General features: G+C 36.0%; 1 long non-coding RNA gene across 1 annotated transcript in view; it reads left to right on the forward strand.

Annotated features, from left to right (window-relative positions):
• The window catches only part of LOC146768451 (uncharacterized), a 29,153-nt gene extending 27,032 nt beyond the window's left edge, over positions 1–2,121 (forward strand). Inside the window, exons 2-3 of the long non-coding RNA XR_014953029.1 lie at positions 927–1,044; positions 1,658–2,121. This is a non-coding gene — a long non-coding RNA (uncharacterized LOC146768451). The remainder of the gene's footprint in view (positions 1–926; positions 1,045–1,657) is intronic.
• Positions 2,122–17,193: the final 15,072 nt, after the last annotated feature.

Genomic DNA, 17,193 nt, shown 5'->3' on the forward strand with positions numbered 1-17,193 from the left:
GTTATGGTATCCTGATGCTGTGACACTAATTTTGAAGTTTTCTCTGTTTGCCCACATGTCACTTCTGCCTCCCTCAAGGCTATGTCCAAATTATTAATATATAGCCAATTGCAAAAGTGGTGAATTATCCAAAAAACTGTTGCATGAAAATAGTGAACATTATGTGCTTCAACTGATAGAGAAACTATTTATGTGTATTTAATGTGTCCAAATATTCATTAGTTTCTACTTGTAAGTAATTGAGCCTTTTCAAATTTCAGAATTTATATAATCACATAAAACAAAACAATAAACTAAAATAGTACATCAAATAAAAAAAATCAAATTCTGCTTTTTTTTTTTTTCTTTCACATAAAACCATGACTGTATATCTATGTGATTTTGATTTGGGCTAAAATTTAGTGTTCATTCAGATTAAAGTGTTTTGAATTCTCACTATACTAATGAGATAACTAAGTGAAAACTGTTAATGCTTATGTACATCCACATTTGTCAATTTTAGCAAAATATCCTTGCACAGTATCCATGGTAAAGGGATCCTGACAGTGTATAAGAAAACTAATACTAATTTAATGAAAAAATATAACCAAGAAAAATAATAACCATGTGTTGTCCATGTCTAAAATCAGACTTTAAATTTCCTAAAATATTACATAAGTTAAATGGCTTCCATAATCATATTCATCTAGGAAAGTGATGCAGATGTCAGAGGAGATTTACCAAAGGAGGTGGAGAAGGTGGCTAAAATGGTCCTCTGGTCAGCACTTAATAGTAAGATACATGTCCATGCCATTATAGGAAAAAAAGTTTTATTCCTATGTCAGAATTTTCTCAGAAAGATGTATTTCCTACATAATACTACTGTGTATATATACAGCTTAAAAGCAAAGTTGTTCAGGAATTTACATTAAATTTTTATTTTTTAGAAAAGAATGATCTATTGAAAGCAAGATTCTGAGGAAGATTCAAATGTGCTCCTATGCTAGCATACTGCAGAAAGATGAAGAACGTGGAAAAATACTGAACACCATATGGGAAATACAGGTGCAAAACTATTCCTCTTCTAAGAGTTTGTCATTTTGCAGGTAGATGTCTTGGGGGTTAAACCTTTGGATAGCCTATTCCATTCACCCTTAGTGTTGGCTTATTCCACACTTTCAGCTCTGGTTGAAAGCCACAGAAAACTTGTGATGTTCTTATCCAGGCAGCCAGTGATGTATGTGATAAAAGTATCTTCTGAACAGTTGCCACTTTGGTGGAATTGTGATGCCAGACATCGTTTTTGTTTGTTTGTTTGTTTGTTTTTTGCATGTGAGAAGCCTGTAAAGTTAAGAGTGTAATGTCAATGTCTATGTCACTGCTCTCTGCATCACAGAAATGCTTCTCTGAGGACTATTTTGGGAATGTATGCTGTCACTAGACTATATTAAGACTCAAAAAAACATTTCCTGAACTTTGCAGATAGGGGAAAAATATTTGTTTTATTGATTATGTTAATTCAATGCAAAAAGTTTAAAAGATTTGCTGTATAATACTTATATATAATAAAAGTAATATAATATATATATAATACTGTCCTTACGTCTTTCTGAGCATTCTAATTATCCACAGTACTCCTCTACAGAATTTGATTTTGTATTTTGTTATTTCTCCCCAGATGTATTACCTTGTACTTTTCCAAGCTGAATCATCTCTATTTTTTTCCTGACTGTATTTCTACCATCACTTATTAAATTGGTCCCACTGCTTCTCTCAAAAATAGGTGGTTTCTTTACATGCTATTCTTTCAGAATGTAGAATTCAAATAAAAGAGATGCAAAACTGAGTAATGATTTTGTGATGATATGGTAAAATATGTCTCTGTTAGAGGAGTATTGAAAAATGTTTTGAAGTAATAAACTTGTTGACAATAAATAACCTATAAACTAAAATATCATTTTAGAGCTTTTTAAACAGTCTCCTTGCAACGAGGAATGCTAAACATATTTTGTTACCAAGTTTTTCAAAAATGCAGACTACAAATTCTCTGCAAGTACAATCTGCAAAACAGAGACTTGCTGTGGGAAGATGACTGGGGGTGAAATTAGTGAAATCTGCAAAGTTATATTCACATTCTAACATAATATGAATATAACGTTACAGATAATAGGGAGTGAACAGGTGAACTGAAGTTGCTACTTCCTGCATGGACTGCATTTGGCATTTGGCACAATGATTCCACATGCAACACAACCTGCACCCTTAAGCACATGGTAAGAAGGATGGAACAGAGGGTGGAGCAGAGTGGATACACTGCAGCCATGCTCTGTTGAAATCCTTACAGGGATTGGAACTTGATGGCATAACTGTGGCTGATAAACTGCGTAGAACCTGCCAACCAAGGCAGATAGGAGATGTCCTGATGAATCAGCAATTGTGGCAAAATATTTTCCTGCAAATAAAATTTCTTCATTATAATCCAATTTTAATATTAACATATGCCTCCATCCCAACGCTACCCACCTCCAAGGTACAAACACTCGTCAGTGGGTGTGTGCTCTATATTTCATTAACTATATCTTTAGCAGAGAAGTGACAGATTTTTCTACTTAGCAGTAACACAGGTATAGGACTATAGTCACTCAAGCTATACCTAAACACAAAGAAATGGCATAAAGGTAAGTTAAGGATGGGGAAAAGTTAGAGACTATTCCATTCTAGCTTCTGGGCTCAGATGACAGGCTGAGCATTTCTTTTCCCTTGTAGGGATGCATATGCGGTAAGAAACTCTATGCATGTTCTATTATCTCAAGCTACTTTCATTGGTAATTAGAGCTTGTCTGTATATTGCTTTAAATACATTTAAATAACTGACTGCAAAGTCAGTTACTATCAATGTCAATTTTCAAACCTTAACCTGATACAATTTTCTATTATCAGAGTGTCTATTAATTAGGTGAGTTATTCTGTAAACTGTTTTCCCTAAGTCCTGCAAAGGCCCTAGTAGTCATAAGCAGTCAATAACATACTCAGCAAAAGTGGCAAGATCTGTTAAGGAGTCTCTCTTTCAAAATTGTAATAAAAGATTAGGCTCTGATGTACTATTGGTACGTGTGCTTGAACAAGTCAATCAAAATGCCCCCAGATAGAGTGGACTATCAGTGGAGTCCCCATAACAGGATACTGACAGGTGGATAGGTCACAGGGGTTTTGGCTTTCCTGGGGCATTAGCAGATTGAACAAACATAAAGGGTTCAAGGAAAGCTCACTTTCATGTGACATAATAATATCAAGATTGTGTTCCTCTATACAGGTGTTTTCAGAATGAGACTGGTTGCTGAAGGCATTCTGTCCTGGATGAGGAACTTATGTAGCTTCAAATATGCCCTTTCACAGAAGACCAGTAACATAATGTTTTTTTCATAATATCTGCAATATTATCACAATAGTTTCTGTTCTTTCTGCCCACTGATTTAATAATGAAATATATTCTTCAGCACTTCATTGTCAGGCATTGGGAAAGTGTTATGCAAATTGTGAGACATTCCTTATTTTCTTCCTTGCTTTGTTGTTTTTCTCATTTATTAGGTAGCAGAGAGAGATGGTGGTAAGGATTTAGAATGAGTGACCTTGTAACTCTGTGTTGGTGAAGAAACTTTTATCATGCATGTTAGTGTGTTTGCTTATAGGCTGGACACCAGACACAGAAATGGAAAGTTTTCCTTGAGATTTACTATGCCTTTGAGAGGGCATAGTAAATCTCAAGGAAAACATCCATTCCAGAAATAATGGTGAGAAATTTTGATGTCTGTTTTCTGAAATGAAGCATTCGCTTTTCCCCCAAGATAATGCTGTTTTCTTTTCAGTATTTGAACACTAATGCATTCTCAGTTTTATTTTTTGTATTGTTGTGGTGTTTAAAAAATACAACACAAACATGCAGACCTTTTTCTCAGAAGTTTCTCCACAGAAGTTATAAATAAAATAAAATTGTCTGGATGTCACATTAAATGATCCTGCCCCAGAAGTAAAACACATAATTCTTCTTCAGCTGTACAGGAATAAGTGTCAGATATACTTTCAAAGATTAATGTTTTTTACATTCAAGATCTCAGATATCAAATCAGTTATTTGTTTCCCAGTGCTGTTGGCTTTGTACTTACACTTACTTTCACTGTGAAGAGAAAAAAAAAATTGCTTGTACTTGCACCTTTTCAGTTCAATAACATCTACGTCCCCACCCCCCACCCCAGCTATATTGTATCTATGCCATTATGTTTCAAAACACTTGCCTTCAAAAGCTGTACATAATCACTTGTCCAACCATTATTTTTTGATGCAGTAGCAGACTTATCATTATTTCTGTAAGGATTTATTCCTTATGTCATATGTACTGCGGTCAACTTCATCAATGTGAAAGCTATATATATTAAAAAAAAAAAACAAACCAACAACAACAACAAAAAATCAAACCCACCATGGTTTTTGCTCTGTTGTTAATTCATGGATTTTTACTGGTCAGTCTAGTACAGAAAGATCATTGTTTTTGTGGAATCATTTGATCTGGAAGTTAATCATGAAATTAAATATGTCCTTCCAATTGAATCAATGCAATGAATAAATGTCTCAGTAATGTAGATGATAAATACTTACTTTGGTTTTCAGCAAGAAAAAAGACCCCAAACACTGAGTGGATTTGAAAAAAACATCATCACATCATCAATGTTGAAAGAGGTCCTTAAGATAATTAAGTCCAAACATCAATCCAGCATTACCACTGTAATCCCTAAACCACTAAACCACAACACCCAAAACAGCAAAAATCAGATGGATCAAACACTTCCAGGGATGGTGACTCCACTACCTCTCTGGCAAACCTGTTCCAGTTCCTGACCACCCTAACAGTGAAAACTTTTTTCTGATACCTAATCTGAATCTCTCCTATCTCATTTTAAGGCTATTTTCTCTGGTCCTCTCACTGCAGGACAGCAGAAGAGACTGACCTCACTACAAACTCTTCTCTGCTACTTGAAGAGTGATGAGCTCCTTCCTTCTTCTTGAGACTAAACAAACCCATCTCCTGCAGCCATTCCTCATAAGATGTGTCTCCTAGATCATCCAGGAGCCTTTTTCCCCTTTGCTGGATAGGCTTCAGTATCTCCATGTCTTTTTAAACTGAGGGGCCCAAAACTGAACGCAGCGCTCCGGGTGTGCCCTCCCCAGTCCCGAGTACAGAGGGCGAGCGCTTCCCTGGCCCTGCTGGCTGCACTATTCCTGATAGGGGCCCAGATGCCATTGGGCTTCTTGGCCACCCAGGCACACTGCTGGCTCTTACTGAGCCAGCTGTCAAACATCACCCCCAAGTCCCTTTCTGCCAAGCAGATCTCAAGCCACTCCTCCCCAGCCCATAGCGCTTCATGGGACTGCTGTAACCCCAGTGCAGGACCCAGCAGTGGGCCTTACTGAACCTCAGCAGTTGTCTTCAGCACAGTGATTCTGTCAAGTTTTTCCTGTAGAGCCTCCATGCCCTCGAGGAACTAGCCTCACCACTCAAATTAAGTACTTTTATTACAATATAAGGAATTTGAAACAAAATGCACTACAAACTAATTAGATCATTATTTTCTAATTCTCCATATGGCTTTTATACTTATGCTGTCATAATAAGAAGCACTATTGAGGAGGAAACATCTGTGCAAAGAGTGGTTAACACTATGAAATGTTAAGAAAAAGGAATGTAGTGAAGAATTATTTTATTATCCCTTATGAACTTTTTATGAAAAGGATTAATTCAAAAGCATATTCATTATTCATAACTGACAACAAACTTTTTATGCTAATCCATTCCAGTCTATAGATGATTACAGTTTGTTTCAGGAGGGGTCATATTCTCTTGTCACAAAGTAATACAGTGAACCATCACCTTTTTTAAGTGTGTGCATTAGTGCTGTAGCTTTGGGTCACAAAAATTATCTTGGGATTATAAGGCTATTTATTTACTAGCAGGCAAAGTGTATTATCGAAAATTATTTCTACTCTCTGCTCTCATCACCATATAATTTCTAAAAAGAAAGAAATCAAAGTAAGATGTTTACACTGTCTTCTTTCAAGGATCTCTGAACAAATATATATTTTTAAAGTTTGTAAAACTTTCAGACAGCATTCTTATTAAAAAATAGCTGAGAAGTATTTTTGGAAGCTAATAACAATGGTTATAAATAATGTCAAAATAAATTTTTCATTTAAAATCCAGCACACACATGAAGATAGCTTTTGTAAGACCCATTAAGTTTTGACAGTCATTTATCACATCAACATTCCCCAAATGTTAGGAGGAATTATTCTCTGTTCTTTGTATCTTCACAATGTTTGTAAAGACCTGCAAGAATTTATGCTACTAGAGTACAACCTTTGGAGGAATGTTAACTAACTTGGTGTTGATCAAAACTTTTAAAGCAGTGTAGGCAAGGACAAAACTGAATTTACAATGTTATCAGCTAACAGTTATCCACAAGAAAAAATGCTAAAGTTTGGGATGTATAGCTTACTGAATTTTATAGTTACAGAAACCCAGAAGAATTCAGCACAAAACCCCAAACAAAAATTAATTAATCTGTTCTTTGAATAAAATTTTGTAAAAATATTTCTCCCAACTCAGGAGGAGTTATTTTCTAAACACTATAAAAATTTGCATTATTGCTTGAACACTCTGACAGTGCACAAACAGATGAAAAGAATGAGTTAACCAGATGTTTTGCTTCATTGTTATTTTTTGGGTTTTTTTCCCTAGCTAAAATGACACTCATGTAAAAATTGAAATTAAAATCCCCATTTATCCTTCATGAAAAGATACTCAATGAGGAAAGGACTGAATGAGGACTGCAATATCCCAACTTGTTAATCTGAGCACCAGTTTGCTTGTTGCCCACTAATACAGTGTATGATATGAATCCTGAAAGTTACGTTTCTGTATAATGTAGGCAGACTACATTAAAGTAAACTATATTTGATGTCTAGAAGTCCATTTAATTTAAGACATGTTTTCTGTCAAAAAATTACAGCCATTGAAAAAGACAGTTCTAACAGCAACTTTACCAGGGGTCTTGCTTTGATTGAGAAGTATTTTAATTATTCCATCATTTACTATTCTTAATGATATTCTTAACAAGTGCTACAAAGGTGGCTGATCAATCAACTATAGTATACTCTAAAAATTTTAGGAAGACTGTTTGGTAAGTGCAGTACATGTCTTTCATATGTCAAGGAATTTTTTCTGATAGATTAAAAAAAAAAAAACGTTACCTTGAAAAAAAGAGTATTTTTTTAAAAAATATTTTGAAATATTTGAAATTCTCTTTTTTAATATACTAATATATTGATAGTAAAACTTCTTTTCTTGACATGCATGTGTATAAATAAACCTATGTATATACAGAAAGAAAGAAAAAGAGAGAAAGAAAGATAATTATGTTTTCCTTCAGAATTAAACCAATTTCTGAAATTCTAATATACCCTCAGAAGTAGGGTCTGTATGCTGTGGTGATCACACAGCTCTGAAATAAACTGGAGTGATGTTGTGGGAATGAGGCTAAAGCCATGAGATGTGCCATGAGATTTGCGGTGCAGGGAGTACCATGGGCATGAGGCACAGCGAGGGGATGGCAGGTTATCAGGCTGAAGGCCAGATGACCAATCACTGAAATCAGCCAGGTGAAAGAGTGAGTGTTACCAATACATTACTCTTCCACTCCAGCCTTGTGCAAGATCCACAGCCTTTGTAACCTCTCTTTGTACCTCTCCGTATTCCTCACTATCTGTCCTTAAAACCATTTATGATGGCAACAACAGGATATTTGACAACAGACTCATCTCCACTTCTTCTAAAAGTATAAATCTGGCATTTGAAATCCTTCGTGGCAGTGGAAGAGAATGCAATCACCTTGCAGACAAGTCGATGGGCTTGCTCCTCTCTCCACTCCTAAGCAGTGACAATTCTTTTGTAAAGTTTGCACCTCTGACTGTGTCAGAGCAAACCCTTGCACATAGCACCATGCACTTATATCCTGTAGGTATAGTTATTCATATGGCAATCCAACAAGAATCTATAGACTGTTGCATCAATAAATTGCATTATTCAGGAGTCTGTGATCATGAAAATACTTATTGAACCTGACCGTGCTTACAGCGCCAAATTGATTCCAATCAGAAATTAGGTCCAGATGCATCTGGCCCCTCTGCTCTCTGAGGACCAGCCAGAACACAAGGGAATTTATTTTCTGCCAAATGTCTATACTCTCAATGCAACAGTTGTACAGGCCAAAACTGACGTGACTTGAGAGTTTGAACAACTTTACAGACAGGCCCCGTGAGAAAAATCTTCTGTGCTGCGGCTGCAGTCACACTCTCTAGTGGCTCTAGTCTAAATAAGCTCTACCTGCTATGGCGAGAGGAGGAGTCAGCTAAGTTGTTAATACTCTGTGAGTTGGGGACACATACAGCAGGGAAAAAGCTGAGGTCTTATTGGCATCTAAGTAATATATCCCCGTCTTCTGACAGTTTTAATAACTATAGTTTTGCATACTCCAAAATCAATCTCCTACACTTCAGCTTCTGTGGGATGCCTAGGGACTTTCAATTGTCATACATAATTTCTGAACAAAGAATTGGCACCAGATGTTAATAAATTTAAAAGTGTCTATAACTACTAGAATGACAGAAATAGAACACCCCTAAGTTCAAAACAGCTAAAAAACATGATGAAATTACACTTTTTGCATAAGTAGATTTATAAAAGCTAATTCATCAAAATAATTGAAAACAGCTTGAAAAACATTCCAGCAGATAGAGGTAGGTCATAAAACTCTAAGGACCTGAAGGATGGTTTTCTCAGTTCTGCCTGAGCAAAAAATGAAATTCAGCCCTTCCAGGACATTTTAATGAACTTCTAGTAGAATGTGCTTTAGAAAACAAGTATCTTTTTAATTTACAGCTAAAATTACATCAGAATAGTTGGGGTTTTTCTCAGATACCAAATTTAAGTGGTATAGCATTTTCATTATCTCATGAAGTTAATAACTTCTTCTGCAGGCTATTTTAATATTTTCTCTGGCCATTGAGCAGACTTTTCCTCAGGGCCTGGTGTAATATCCTATAAGGTCTTCAGAAGTGCATTGTCATTGCTGGATTTTGGGTTCAACTAAGAACTTTACCTTTGCTCACTGAAGTGACATTCAGCAGACTTCTGAGACCTTTTAGTGAAACTGTTTCTTATGTATCTTTTCAATGCTCTCTAGAACTTAATCCACTCACATTTATCTACTATTCTCTCATTGCACAGTTTCTATCTACTGCTTTAAAAAGGATACTGATGATGATATTCCTGCCATCGTCTGCCACCAAAACAGTTAAAGTGACTTCCACCCACTCTGCTCAAAATTACCTTCTAACTTAAATCACTTGGTAAATGATAAGGTAGCCAATAAAGTCCCTCCCATGGCTATTACTTCTAGTACAGTTAACCTGTAAAAAAGAAACTAACTTTGCTGCTTGAGCTCACAAGTAGTAATGATATGGATCATTGCTAGCAATTTTGTCATTTGTCCTGTATTGTCAGCATTAATTATGCACTTTTCTTGATTATTTTAACTGAAATTCTGTTAAAACAGGCATATTTTTGGAGAATAAATTCATGTCCACCTCATTCTATGATGACATCCTCCTGTTTGAGATGGGTTAGGACTTTTAATATCTTGGATGGGTTAGGACTTTTAATATCTTGTACCATCATAGGATGACTGCAAACCACCATAGCCCTTTTCCTGCCCTGTGGTGGGGCCTTGAGGCAGCTGAGTACCATTTACCTGAGTGCAGTGATACCCAGATATAAGTAGGGCCCATGGAAAATATCATCCATGGATAGGCTGCAGCTGCTACCAGATCTGCTGTGCTTCTCCCCTGGCTCGAGGACTATTCCTGAGAATAATTATTTCAAAAGCAGGCACAAAAAGTCACAGACAGCCTATGATTGCTGGCTAAAAGTTCCTCCTGTAGAACATGAAAGATATGAAGGAATAAATTTACCCATCCTCCAAGAGACCATTCATTGTCATCTTTCTTAGATGAAATCATCAACCCTTATAGAAAAGATTCAATCAATAAGAGCTTAAGTATCTGGCACAGACACTAATAAGAATTAGCTGAACTATACCTGCTAACTTTGTGCATGTTAGCTGTCACACAAATTTGCAAGAAAATGTAGCTACTTATATGTTAATGATTCATATGCAAGTCAGTACATTCCACCTCATTTTCATTCAGAACCCTTAGATACATGCAGCAGCTCAGCTAGCCTAAGATTATTCAGCTTTGTGCCAGAGTCCTCAAACAGAATACAACAAAATGGGGGGAAAAAAGAGAACAAAAAAAAGGAGATAATCATTCTCAAAAAACCCCAGAAATGGCATTTGTGAGTATATCAGCAAGTTCCTACAAAGCCCCATGTGCTTAACTGAGGTTCCGAGAAGATTGAGGCTTCTGTCCTAGAACAGGTTTTTGGAATGGAAAAATGCACCATTCATTATGGTTCAGTAATTTTAAGTAAAAATTTTTATTTGGAAGTGTTGCATACATGGCCAGAAGATTAGGGTCTCTAAGTCACCTATGCTTATTTGAAGGGATACATTAATAAATTTTCTTTGCTTAAGTCTTTCACATGGCTTCCTGCTAAGAGTAAGCTCTAGTCTAACAAATGACCTTTTATTGATTTATTCTGGAACTGTTTTCAGCTGAATGCAGTGTGATAAAGCTGAGGTTTAGCTCATAGAATGAAACCGCACACTAATCCATTTAATTCACCAAGGTCATAAGCTCACCATATGTGGCTGAACAGTGGATGTTTTTTTTCAATGCTAATTGGTCTTGGAGCTAGGCTAGTGATTACACAACCTCTTAATCATGAGTAAAGAAGCATTTCAAGCTGGGAATCATGCCTTTACACATACTCTTGCATACTGTTTATCCTGCCAGGGCTACTACTCATCTCCTGGACTGGTATGGTGCCTTCTTGCAAATTAATTGAGGACTTGCTCAGTAACAGATATGCCAGTCAATCATGTGTTTACAAAGGAAAAAAAATATTTTCATTTTAGTAAAGGTTCTGATTTAGCCCAAAGAGCTATTCTGTGAATGTAGCACCAAATCAGGCACTGTGGCCTTTTTGAGTTTCAAACCTTGACATGTCTTTTAAAAGTGCCACTTTGAATACCTTAAGAAAAGCTAAATTTAAGGGAAATATATACTTGCAACCAAGTTATATTTTGCTCTTGGTTTTGAGCTTACAATAAAATACCAATGAAGAGATTTTTAAAAGTCACTGCTATTCATAAGAAAAAGATTTTGTCATTATGATGACAACTGGAATTTAACATGACTTAAACAGGTGGGCAGGTGTACCACCCCAATAATTAAATTTGTTAAAAGAAGTGATATACAGACTTTTTTTTTGCGCAAGTGGCCTCTGAACTTTTTTTCCAGCATGAAAGGTGATTTGAGCACATTGAGAAATTTAGTAAAACATTTTACAGAGCTAATAATTAGCCCATTTTGGAGTACTTCATAACAGGAATGGTAGAACATATTATGATCTAATTTTTAGAACATTTTAATTTTTGTAAGTGTCACAAAAGGTGAGACGTACTGTGATATAACATAAGTGACAATTTCCTTAGTAATCAGAGTCAATATTTACATTATCTGGGAATTACAGTTCATGTAAATCACATGGGAAGAAATGGGTACAGCTGATATATGGTCTATTACACTGTAGCAGCTGGACAAAAACTTTGATGGTTTTGGTAAGAAAGCAGTCTTGGATAAAAGGTGGAAAAGGTGTAGAAAATGTTTGTGGATTTTTAATAGGAACATTTATTTTTATTAATTAAATTAATATTTCTGAAGTTATTTAATATTTGAACATTGACTACCAAGTCTGTAGTAGTAACTCTGCTTCCTGGCATGAAAATGCTTCTTATCATTGAAAGGGCTCTTGTTTTCTTATTTGGTGAACCAAGTTATTTGCTGAGTATTTTCAGCAAGTCTGCTGCTGAAAAGCAGGGTAAGACTTCCTGGCACCAATTCTGCATTCCTGAGTAAGGTATATAATTTTTTGCTTAGAGTACTAAAAATGTCGTAGAGGTCCCCAGTGATGGCGTTATGGTTAATGAAAAATAGCATATTTCTCCCCAGTCCTATGCTTCCATAACAGTGAATCTTCAATACAAGGGCCAGTTTCTTGCCCTATTTTTTTTCTAAAATATTTTTGTCCAGTAAAATATTTTAGTATCCAAATGCCAAATATTTAGATAAATGATGCCCAAACCCAGCATCATAATGTTGAAAACCCCTGCCTATCTGTTAAGCAATTTATGTGTCTGTTTTCAAGGTAAAAATAATTCAGAGTCTTCAGAGTTGTGATTTTACATACACTTAAAGCTATCACATGCAAGACCAAGTGATTGATACTTAGCTGGGTCTGAACTCTGTCTCAGGTGTAAAAGGAGAATATAGCATCAAATCATATAAGAGCTCAATTTTGGAGACCTGCCTAGAAAAGGAAAAGAGGTGCTAGCAAAATCAGACCTTTCACATGAGACACTGAGGTTTCCTTGCTGTGGTTAACCTTTATTTAGGAATATGCTGGTTACTCAGACACAGGAGATCTAGCTCTGGCCAACAACGAAGAGGTTGTTTTCAATCTCTTTACAAGATTATGCTTTACACAACAAGACCGATAATAGCCTATTTATATCTAGGTATTTCTTTCCTTATGAAGAATGTTTTTATACTCTTCATAAACTAAAAACTGAGTTTAAAAAATCAAATCATAAAAGAGCTCAGATTTAAAAATAATTATGGAGTTCTGAAGAGTGTGATAACTGAATTTTTTTGATCACTCACATGAATAAAACAGAATGTAAGAAATGTATTTGTATTATTTTAGCATGTTTCTAAGTAAGATCCAAAAAATAACAGCTAAATTTTTTCCAAGCAGGTGGAAAACATGCAAATAAGGTAGCATATCTTGTTGTATTTAAGGAAGATCAAATGGTATTCTAAATTATATGATTTCAGGTTTTGATAAATAATAATATTCTGAGAATAAAATGATATGTACTGGTTGTTAAATGGAAAATTTTAAAATCTTGAGATTTTAAGATGCATGTGAATTGGTTTTGCACAGCCTGGTTTCTGGAAATGGGGGGGGGGGTGGGCAGTCACAGGGGTGGAAAGCTTCTGGAAGCTTCCCCCATGTTAGCAACTGTATGTTAGCAAATGGCCAGAAACAAATAAAAATAACTGTATTTTACAATAAAAGAAAATTCTTAGGAATGAAAACAGGGAAACCAATTGTAGCATGTGTCAAGTAACTATGTAATTTTTTTTTTATGTCTGCAGGAGGAATTATTTCTCCTAGTTTGTAAAAAATGATGTGTGGTGGGCATAGAGAGATTAATCATAACATTCCAGAAACTCCTTTTAAATAAAGTTAATTTAATGCCTTTCCAGTATTTTAAGGAGTTCAATATTGAGTGTGGTAATGTTAATATCTCCATGAAACAGATTAAAATTGAACCAAGTAAAAATTAAATGTCTTGCTCTTAACCCCTGACATTATTCATTACTGTGAGTACAGCTTTCTCCTCAGGATCAAATCCAGTACAGTATGAAGTAATACCCATTTCTTTACCCATTTGTCTCTGCTTTGGATGATTGATTTCCTAATGGTTGTTCAGATCACAGACCAGAACACTGTAAGTCAGCCTAACCATGCAGAGCTTTCACCACAGTTCAGAGTCATTCTGTTAAATTCAGGAGGTTTTTGGTCAGATTGTTCTGTACAGATTGTTCTGTACAGAAGAGGTGTTAAATAGGTAGAGCCAAGTTTTGTCTATCTTTGGCATAACAATTAGTTTTTGGATAAGCTTGGAAGTTGTAAACATTTCCAGGATCTCCTTATATGTCATCTTTACCAAGCTAAATTATGAAACTCACCAGGTATCCATAAAACCTGATATTGATATATATGTATTTGCATATGTCTTTTTATTGTGTTACCTATTAATATAACATAATAAAATACATATACATCCCCAGCTTCCAACTGGTGAGAGAACAAATATATGTGACTTGCACAATTTGTGATGCCATAAGTGTCACCACAAGCCCCAGCTGGATAATAATGAGCATTGACTCCATGGTTGCAGAAGGCTGATCAATTGCTTTATTACATCATCTTGTACTATATTATACTATACTTATTCACAAACTCAGTAACCCTTACAGCCAGTCCCATACAGCTTTTACCTAACTGGTCAATCAACCCAAACACTATCCAGTGCCCAATTAAGAAATCACCCTTTGGTAAACAAATCCATGACACATTCCACATGTGCACAACACTAGGTGAAACAAGTGGAGATATGTTTCTTATTCTTTTCTCTGATTTTCTCACAGCCTTCTCCAGGAAAATGCCTGGGAAAGCCTGTGCCTGCTCTCTGTGGCCAGAGAGCTGCTGCCACAATCAGGCCATATTATATAATAAAGTCCAGTAAGAGGCTTAGAATACTCATCAAAAGAAGGCATAACAAATGCAGTTTTTATACCTCATTCACTACAATCTAATTCTCTAGCACCTGCCATATAAGAGTAGCTAATAAAGAAGTGTGGATATTTCCTCTTTGTTTCACCAGTCTATTCGGGAATCACAGGTAAAATCTTCTAGGTTTTAATACATACTCACTGCATAGGAAAGACTTTGACTTTCTTGCAATGAATCAATTCTTGCTATTAGAAGACTCACTTCACATTCCACTTGTTCTATCTACTTTTTCTTTTTGCTTCTGTTCCAGAAACCAGGATTTGCTTAAGCACTATGCAGCTCAAACAGAAGAATATGAAATTACCAAAGGGCTATTCACATTTATTTTTCTCTCATGCACACTGCATCTTGCACAAAGATTATATGTAGAACAAGAAACTTTACCATGCTGCTTTTATTTGGCAATATTTTCCTTAAAAAAACAGAATAGTTTCCCTTTCTCCTTAACAAAATCTCCTTTGAAATGTTTGCGACATACTGCGAAGACAATTTTGGGTGGCTTTTTGGTTTCAGTAATAATAAATATTATACAAAAAGCTGGTGTGCCCTTGTGGCCATGAAGGCCAATGGTATCTTGGGGTGCACTAGGAAGAACATTGCCAGCAGTTCAAGGGAGGTGATCCTGCCCCTCTGCTCAGCCCTAGTGAGGCACATCTGGAGTGCCAGTTCTGGTCTTCAGTAGGAGAGAGACCTGGAGATCCTGGAGAGGGTCCAGAGGAGGGTGACAGTGATGATTAAGGACTGGAGCATTTCTCTTACAAGTACAGGCTGAGGGAGCTGGGCCAGTTCAGCTTCAAGGAGAGACAACTGAAAGGGATCGTTATCACTGCATGAGGCTTCTGAAGGGAGAGTGTCAGAGGATGGATCCAGGCTCTTCATGGTGGTGCCAAGCAGTATGACAAGAAGCAATGGGCAGAAATTGATGCACAGGAAGTTCTGCCTGAATATGAGGAAGAAGTTTTTACTGTGCAGGTGACCATGAACTAGAACAGATTGTCCAGAGAGCTTGCAGAGTCTCCCTCACTGGTGATATTCAAGAGCCATCTGGATGCAATTTTGTGCCATGTGCTCTGGCATGACCCTGCTTGTGCAGAGATGTTAAACCACATGAGCCACTGTGGTCCCTCCAACCTTGTTCATTCTGTGATTCTGTAATATATATTTACATTCATAAATAAATTATCATTTGTTTGGAGATTTTTTGCAAAGTCTTAATTCACTGAGCTGGAAGCAGGATGATCAACAAACTTTTAATTATCTTCTTTCAAACATGTTTACTTTCTAACATATCAGAGAGATTGTTTTGTTTGTTTTGGCTTTTTTTCTTATAGATAGTATTTTTCCTCACCAAGTTAAGGTTAATACGAGTTCTTTCTCTGTTTGTATTAATAAACATTTCCAGGTAAGGTCTACGAAGTATAAATGTTATTATGTAATACATATTTAAATTATTATTGTATGTACCCTTTAGGGGCCAGATCTAGGTTCTAGAGAGAGCCCAATGGGATTGCACGCTGAAAAAAAAAATCTGTAATTACTATTCAACATATCATTCATGGGTCAGTGGTAAAGATAGATGCCTAGGGAACCTATTCTGCATATCCTCATGTTTATTGGTTGAAATGTTATGCTAGTTTTAAACTAAACTTTTCAATTAGTTCTTTTAAATAATTTAGTTGTAATATGTATACATGGGAAATCTGAACATTCTGCAGATCTTAAGGCCATATATTTATGAATTATTATATAATATAACCATTTGTGAAGAAATTTAAAGGAACTTGTCTAAACATATTGCTTAAGTTAATAGGTCTACAAGTCTTGATTGAATCCATGATATTTACTTGAGAGAGACTGGGCAATATGCATTCTCTGCAGCAGATATTTGATGTTGCAGTTTCTTTCCTCCATCAGATTAGTGCTGCTGTACTTACTAGATCTCTTTGTTGTGTTGCCTAGCCCAGCACTGAGCAAGTAAATATATAATGATTTTAAGTTTAATAGATTCAATGGATTACCATATGAATATGTTTCTGATGTAGTGCAGGAATGAACATTATTAGACTGCACTGCTTTGCATGAAGAGGGATGATGGAATTTTACCTTGCACAAGAAAATAAACCAATCATGAACTATAAAGGGAAACAATAACAAAATAAATAATTTTCTCATCTCAATCAAGAATTTACTTACAGGTTAAAGGGTTCCCACTAACCCTAATCTTATCAGTACAATGGCTTCAGACTATACAGCATTCACAGCATGTTCCTGTGGCCTAATCCATTGTAAGCACGGATCGCATCACTCTCTACAATTACCTGAGACTAAGTTGTAGTGAGGTGGTGGGGGTCAGTCTCATCTCCCAAGTAACAAGATAAGACAAGAGAAAATGGCTTCAGGTTACACCATTGCAGATTTAGGTGGGATGTTAGGAAAAATTTCCTTGCTGAAAGAGTAGTTAAACACTGGAATAGGCTGCTTGGGGAAGTTGTTGAGTCACCATCTCTGGAGGTGTTTGGAAGAGGGGTAGATGTGGCACTTGCAGTTTAGTGGTGGAC

This window comes from Lonchura striata, chromosome 2 (assembly GCF_050655825.1).
Source record: "Lonchura striata isolate lonStrDom1 chromosome 2, ASM5065582v1, whole genome shotgun sequence".
Taxonomy (NCBI): Eukaryota; Metazoa; Chordata; class Aves; order Passeriformes; family Estrildidae; genus Lonchura; species Lonchura striata.